Raw genomic sequence first — 7,461 nt, 5'->3', positions numbered from 1 at the left:
CTCATGAATTTGATCTGCTACCGATCTCTTTCTCTGCAGGCTTGAGTGGGTCATATATTATTGTTGACAGGACCAGAAGCAACCTGTCATTTTCTATCAGGCCCAGTTCGTTGAACTCCATATAGAATTTTTAGATGTATAACCTGTTTTTATACAGTCTATGTGTATAACACATGACTATATTTAAATAACTATTATGTGACAAGATCTATGTGGCCTGGAAAATGCAGCAAACTAGTACGTTGCCTTATAGGGCATATTAGGCTATTGTAGTTGAAAAGATGTGGTGCTTCTCAGTTTTTCTCATCGTTGGGCCACAAAATATGATGGAAAGCCTAAGTGCCCCTTATATTGAGGGAGTTTCAGATGTACAAGTGTCCCTTTTTAAATATACACATTTCCATAGGAGTTACTATTGTCTATTCTATTCTGTTCTATTCTATTCTATTCTATTCTATTCTATTCTATATAACTATTTTCTCTAAAGTTTGAGCTTTCAGATTATAGGCACTTCATAAAAAGAGTGCTGCAAGAATGAGTCCTAAAACTTGGAGTCTTTTTATTATTATTATTATTACATTTTTTTGTTAAATGCCTGAAATAAAGTCTGAAATTAACACAAGCTCAGATGTTTACTCAGATGTTCTACACCAGCAATACCCCCCCAGTATTGTAAGCTTTTATGTGTTTTGATAATGGTGGTTGCTATATGGTTTAAGTCTCTTAATTGGTTGCTTGGTGTCTGAAATCATTACACTGAACAGGTAAACTCATCTACTCACTAGTCCACTTTTATAGCCTCGTTGTGTTTTCTAACACTATTGCAAACCATTATAAGTAACTCAAACTTTCTTGGTAACTCAACCAAGAATTGGAATCTCTGTGGTGATGATGATGTCAGTTATGCATTATTATGAATTCATGCAATCATGGTGTGGTCATAAGGTAGAGCACGACCGATATGTTTTTTTTTTTTTTTGGGCTGATACCGATATTAGGGTGTAAAAAAGACAGATATCGATATATCGGCCGATATTATAGGATAACAGAACACACTCCGTACGTCTAAACTTTTAACTGGTATTGTATATAGAATACAGTACATAAACACATTTTTTTTAATTATATAAAAAACAAAACAAATAGAACAAAATACGTATAACTTGAATTTAGAAAATAAACAAAGCAGGACAAGCAAGCTATGCCAAACCAACAGGGGCAGGTTTATGCAGGAAGCAGCTTTTCCAAATGTAAACATCTAAAATGAACAAATAGTAATAATGAATATTTTTATTTTTCCACAAATTCTGTTGTGTTTCTGGTAATCAAATGAACATGCAGATCATGAATATTCTAGTAGTCTATATTGCGATTTGATTTAAATGTACAGACCTGTTTTTTATTTAATCATCAAAAATAAGACATGAAATTCTGCGTTATACAATAAATTCCGTTTTTATGAATGGATTCCGTGCTTCCTTCTGCATTTTCCACATCGCAGAAACCACAAGGCCCTACTAAAAGCCCATACTAACGCCATTCAACAGACTCATGCCATCACCGCACAGTCATCTTTTGGACGGCAGAAATATACTTTTCATTATGCTATGTTACTGACTGTACTGACAAACTATGCCTACAACGTGTCTGGGCCACAAATTCGAACTTTGTGTCAGTTCATCATAAATAGAACGAGGCATAACTTTACTGTTGGGATTTGTCGTGTTGCATCATGCCGCATCCAGTGTAGACAGCATCGCTGATTATAATGGGTTCCATTGTATTTTGTCGAGCCGCACCGCAGTGTAGACACCCAGTTAGAAAACGTGATGTGACGATGTGATAAGCAGTTCTGGAAAACAGCGTGACCAATATAAACACAAGCATTGACTGAGTGGACGTGATCAGCTCCGGTGGCTGTAAAGCAGTGTGCAATGATCCACAGTTCAGCTCTGAAGTCACTGAATCAGCCATTAAAAATGAAACATCCATTCATCATATAATCATGCAAAACTAAGAATTAGAATCATCACTTAAATGACAAAATGTATTGGTTAATATGTTTTTTTTTTTTTAAGAAGCTGGTCCATCATTACCACAAGAGAGCAACTTCTTCCCAAGGGCTAACTCACTCCACTGGCCTGCACTAGCAGTGAGTCTTTTATCCACAGCTTGCTCACTGCTGTAGCTGAGTGAAGGTTATTTGCCAGCTGAATGACCCCTCTTGTTTAGGTTTGATGGATGTCGTACAAAGTGAACCCAGCAGGGGGTCTAAGGGGCAGAATGTGTGTGTGAGAGACAGAGTGAGTGTATGAAAAAGGATGCTCTATGATCTGTGAAGAACCAGAGCGAGAGAGAAAAGGAGTGTGCACCTGAGTGTTAGCATCAATGCTTATGAGGCTTATCCATCAAACTCAACACACAGCTAAGCACGAATGAATAACCCTCGCCCTCTCTCCGCCTCAAGAGGAAAGGATAAAAAATCACACTGCCTTTGAGGTCATGAAGTAGTTGGTGGAAAAGTTCAGTTACGTGCGTTTTAAAGGAAGTGTTCTTCCTCAGAACAGGTTACAGACCTCTGGAATGGATTGTAAAGAAGAGATAAACTTAATGAAAAAGAAGAATGAAAATTCACAGGACAAATCTGAGTTTGCATTCTAAGAACAGAATCATATTTTTTCTTATAACAGCAAAGTTTGTATGTTGATGTGTCCACAACTGAAAAAGTTCAACCTTCCACATGCGCAGATGACCCAGATGGTTTTACTCAACTGTTACTGAATCAGTTCTGTGCTCTTCTATAACTGTCTGATTTTTTTTTATGTCAGTTGGCAAATCAGATATGAGAAGACTGAACTGTTAGGAAAGCTAAAAGGATAATTGCTGTACACCTGTCAAACTTTCAGGACTTGTACGTACAACTCCAGAGTGAATAAAAAGGGGCAGGAAACATCATCACAGAGCCCTCTCCCCACGGCCAAAACCTGTTTGCACTTCTCCCCTCAAGCAGAAGTTACAGATCTCTGTGCACATCTAGACATAAAAACAGTTCTCCCCCCATGTCATCTCCAGCTTAAACAGCTAACACAGAAATGACCACCTGTCTTCAGTGTGTAACACATATCTGTACATAAATCTTCTGTTCCAGATGCATATCACATTATTATTATCATTTTTTCCTTACTTAGGCCTATTTAAATATTTTTCTCAATTTCATATATGTAGTTATATATGCAGCAAATTCCTTGTGTTTGCACACACTTGGCTAATAAAGCTCTTTCTGAATCTGATTTAGAGTCCATTTGCTTTAAAGCTATTTTTTGTAAATGGCAGTATAAAAATGAAACAACTTATTTCACGATGCTGATCAACTACAGGCAGCAGATCCTTTTCCTATTTGGCGCCTATACTCTGGAATAACCTACCTAACATTGTTCGGGAGGCAGACACACTCTTGCAGTTTAAATCTAGATTAAAGACCCATTTCTTCAACCTGGCTTACACATAACATACTAATATGCTTTTAATATCCAAATCCGTTAAAGGATTTTTAGGCTGCATTAATTAGGTAAACCGGAACCGGAAACACTTCCCATAACACCCGATGTACTTGCTACATCATTAGAAGAATGGCATCTATGCTAATATTTGTCTGTTTCTCTCTTATTCCGAGGTCACCGTAGCCACCAGATCCAGTCTTTGTCCAGATCAGAGGGTCACTGCAGTCACCCGGACCCAGTACGTATCCAGACCAGATGCTGGATCAGCACCTAGAAAGGACCTCTACATCCCTGAAAGACAGCGGAGACCAGGACAACTAGAGCCCCAGATACAGATCCCCTGTAAAGACCTTGTCTCAGAGGACCACCAGGACAAGACCACAGGAAACAGATGATTCTTCTGCACAATCTGACTTTGCTGCAGCCTGGAATTGAACTACTGGTTTCGTCTGGTCAGAGGAGAACTGGCCCCCCGACTGAGCCTGGTTTCTCCCAATGTTTTTTTCTCCATTCTGTCACCGATGGAGTTTCGGTTCCTTGCCGCTGTCGCCTCTGGCTTGCTTAGTTGGGGACACTTCATCTACAGCGATATCGTTGACTTGATTGCAAATGATTGCACAGATACTATTTAAACTGAACAGAGATGATGACATCACTGAATTCATTGATGAACTGCCTTCAACTATCATTTTGCATTATTGACACACTGTTTTCCTAATGAATGTTGTTGTTAAAGCGCTATATAAATAAAGGTGACTTGACTTGACGCTAATCTTGCTAAGGTTAGTTCACACAAAACCGGTTTACTCACCCAGCAATCATATCCAACCAGCTTTAATCCAAGTCTTTTAAAGAGATATAATTGCCTTATATGATTAACAGATTTAATTTAGGCATTTATGTGAACGTTAATCAACACATGTATCATCAAATATGGTAGAAAGAAGCTAAAATGATGTGGAAGAAGAAGGTTTAGTACACCTGATCTGACTTTTATTATTTTTTGACATGCTCTATAATTGTCTATAAATTATAAATTTGTTCATTATATAAAGCTATCGTAGTGGGTATTTTTCAGTAATCCCTTTTTTATGCCATCATAGGTGATGACAAGTGCCTGTTGTTATGAATGACTCAATGAATTGTTCACTCAAGTGATTCATTCATTAGAACTGTATTGATTGTGAAAATAGAGAAAGTATAGGACAGTATTGTATCTAAAATGTAGGTTTTGTAATATTAACTTATTTTTTATTGAGCTGTTGTATAAATCCTGCTAAAACATCTTTACCCAGCCTAAGCTTTTTCTAAGGTTTAGCCACGACTGAAGACCAGATTAATCCAGCTAAAACCATTTTAAACCAGTAAGCAAACCAGTTTAGGCTCTGTTAAATCTGTTGTTTATTTATTTGAACTCTTTTTTTTTTTTGGCTTTGTTCACAGTATTGTGGGATATCGTGTATCGAAACAAATCGTGACATGAGGGTACTGTCAAACCCCTATTAAATGCAAAAAATGAAATTAACCTGTTGGGTGCTTGCTGTTTAGATATGTTTCACAATAAGTCAACAAGTTTGTTTTTTAGAATAACCTATTCACTCTTTCCTCGTGTATATTTAAAATTAAACTTGTTCATTTACAGTGACGTTTAAAAAAGTTGAGTTTTCAACTCTTTGGGGAATATCTTGTTCTGCATAATTACCCAAATTTGATTGGAACTGAACTTGACTTCTGGAGATGTCTTTTAATGAATGCAAATCAGGCATCTCACATCCCCACAATTAATTTGGTCTGTAACACAAAAAAAAATCTTGTTAGAAAACAGAAAAAAAAGTGTTAAAGCGCTGACAGAAGAGTGCTGTCAGGCATTTTTCTGCTCTATCTCATCACCATGACTGGCACTCTAGAGATATTTTCCCCTCCCTGACTTTGATCATGGAAGTGATGTTCTAGAAGAAGCTGGAGTGAATTCCAATGTGAGGTGGGCATCTCTTTAGCATACCTAAAAAAAATTGGGTGCCCCCCTTGGAACTTGGCTGAAAGTTTTAGCCTTAATTTCATGTGCATTCCTCAAGTAAACATATGTTCTCTCAAAACAAGTCATTGTCCAATGTCCAAAACGAGGTCTCTGTGAAGAATGGGTGTATCAAATGTTAAGTCACACCCACAGTGAGGAAGAAAGGTCAGGTCACACAATAGTCTTTGATTAGTTTAATGGATAAAAGCTGCTGTAGATTTGTAGCTGTGATAAAAAATGCAAGCATGTAAATTAATCATAAAGGCATCTATTAGAAAAGAAAACCAAGTTGTCAAGTTTTCCAGAAGGCAGTAATTGATGGACAAGTTTAGTACCTTCAATAATTGATTAGTGTGATGCAGCTCCACAAATAGAAATGAAATAATTGTAAAACAAAAGAATTATGTAAAAGAATGTGTAAAACAGAACAATTCCCAAGTCTTCAAAAGAAACATATCAATCTTAATGGATGCAACAGGGACACACAGTAAATCTGTATCATATCAGTTCTATGCCAATATCTTAAAGATTATTTTACAACATTCTCTACAATATGATTTTTCTACCTATTGGTATAGGTTGCCATATAATAAACACACAGCTTTGGGAAGTGCATGCTCATATCCCATATTTGTAGATATATTTTGAATTGGTTGTCAGCTTTTTGACTCAAAGGCCCACCGTTGTCCAACAGAATATTTATACGTCCCCCCTCCATATACACTACAATATTTCTTTGTAAACTTTTTTATATTGAATTATATTATTGAATTTATTAACTTGATTAATAAAATATTTTGAATTCTGTAAAAATACGTATATAAAACAAATATATATATATATATATATATATATATATATATATTTATATATATGTATAAATAATAATTTAATTAATCTCTCCCTAATAGTTAATATTTAACAATACTGCTGATTTAAAAATACCTTTAAAAGTATCATTATTAAAAATGAATCTTTGTTGTATTTTGCTTTTAGGAAGTTTAAATATTTAATTTGAAGGTGAAGAATAGGATTTTTTGCAGCGTGGTAAATTTATACAGTCAGATTATTCCCCTTTATCCTTGAAGCTGAGAACAAATCCATACATTGTAATCTAACGAAGGACACATTCAAAGCAGTTCCCCAAAACGCACATCCATCTTCAGGAAAACAGGACACTGGTGTTTCGGCAGAGCTTGAGTTATGACACCAAGTGTCAGTGGCTGCATCGAACTCCATTCTTTTCTGAAGGACCTTTATGGAAATGGCACGATTAATCCAATTTTGAATTGATGAAGACCTCATTGCATATCAATATAGTGATTGTATTGATTGACTGAATAGCATAATTGAAACACCTCTCAGAGGAATTAATATAAGCCTGTGTATGTCCACAGTGAATGGTCCTATTTTAAATGATATACACATGGTTTGTCTCTCTTTATACAGTACAGTCTGTAGTTGAACATATTGATCGCAGTTGTACGAAGGCATCGGATGTGCATTATAACAAATGTTCTCTTTGCATTTACATTAGAGGAGTGACAAATGTGCCCGATCGATGAAGAGAAGGTCAGGGAATGGACTCTGGCCGCAGCTCTAAAAGAGAAGTCAATGAGGAACCGCTGTAATCACTGTAGTGAATTCAATAAAGGAATGTGGAACTGAGGGATGCAGGCAGTTACTGCCAATTCCTTAAAAGTAATAAGAAAACATCAATGTTAAATTCCTCTCGAAATCCATAAAATGACTTTAAATTTAACAGTCATGGTTTTTGTAGAGATATGTTGGTGAATGCAAGTAACATGATAAAACAGAACACTGACAGATGGCAAAGAAAGTGAGGAATCAACATCAGCATGAAAGCAGGACTGAAAGTATAGGCAGATAACATTGTGTCTATAGATTGTCCTCTTCCATTGTCTGACTGGAGAATTACACTTG

The sequence above is a fragment of the Carassius carassius genome, chromosome 6, assembly GCF_963082965.1.
Source record: "Carassius carassius chromosome 6, fCarCar2.1, whole genome shotgun sequence".
NCBI lineage: Eukaryota > Metazoa > Chordata > Actinopteri > Cypriniformes > Cyprinidae > Carassius > Carassius carassius.
Note: the sequence above shows the minus strand (reverse complement) of the source record.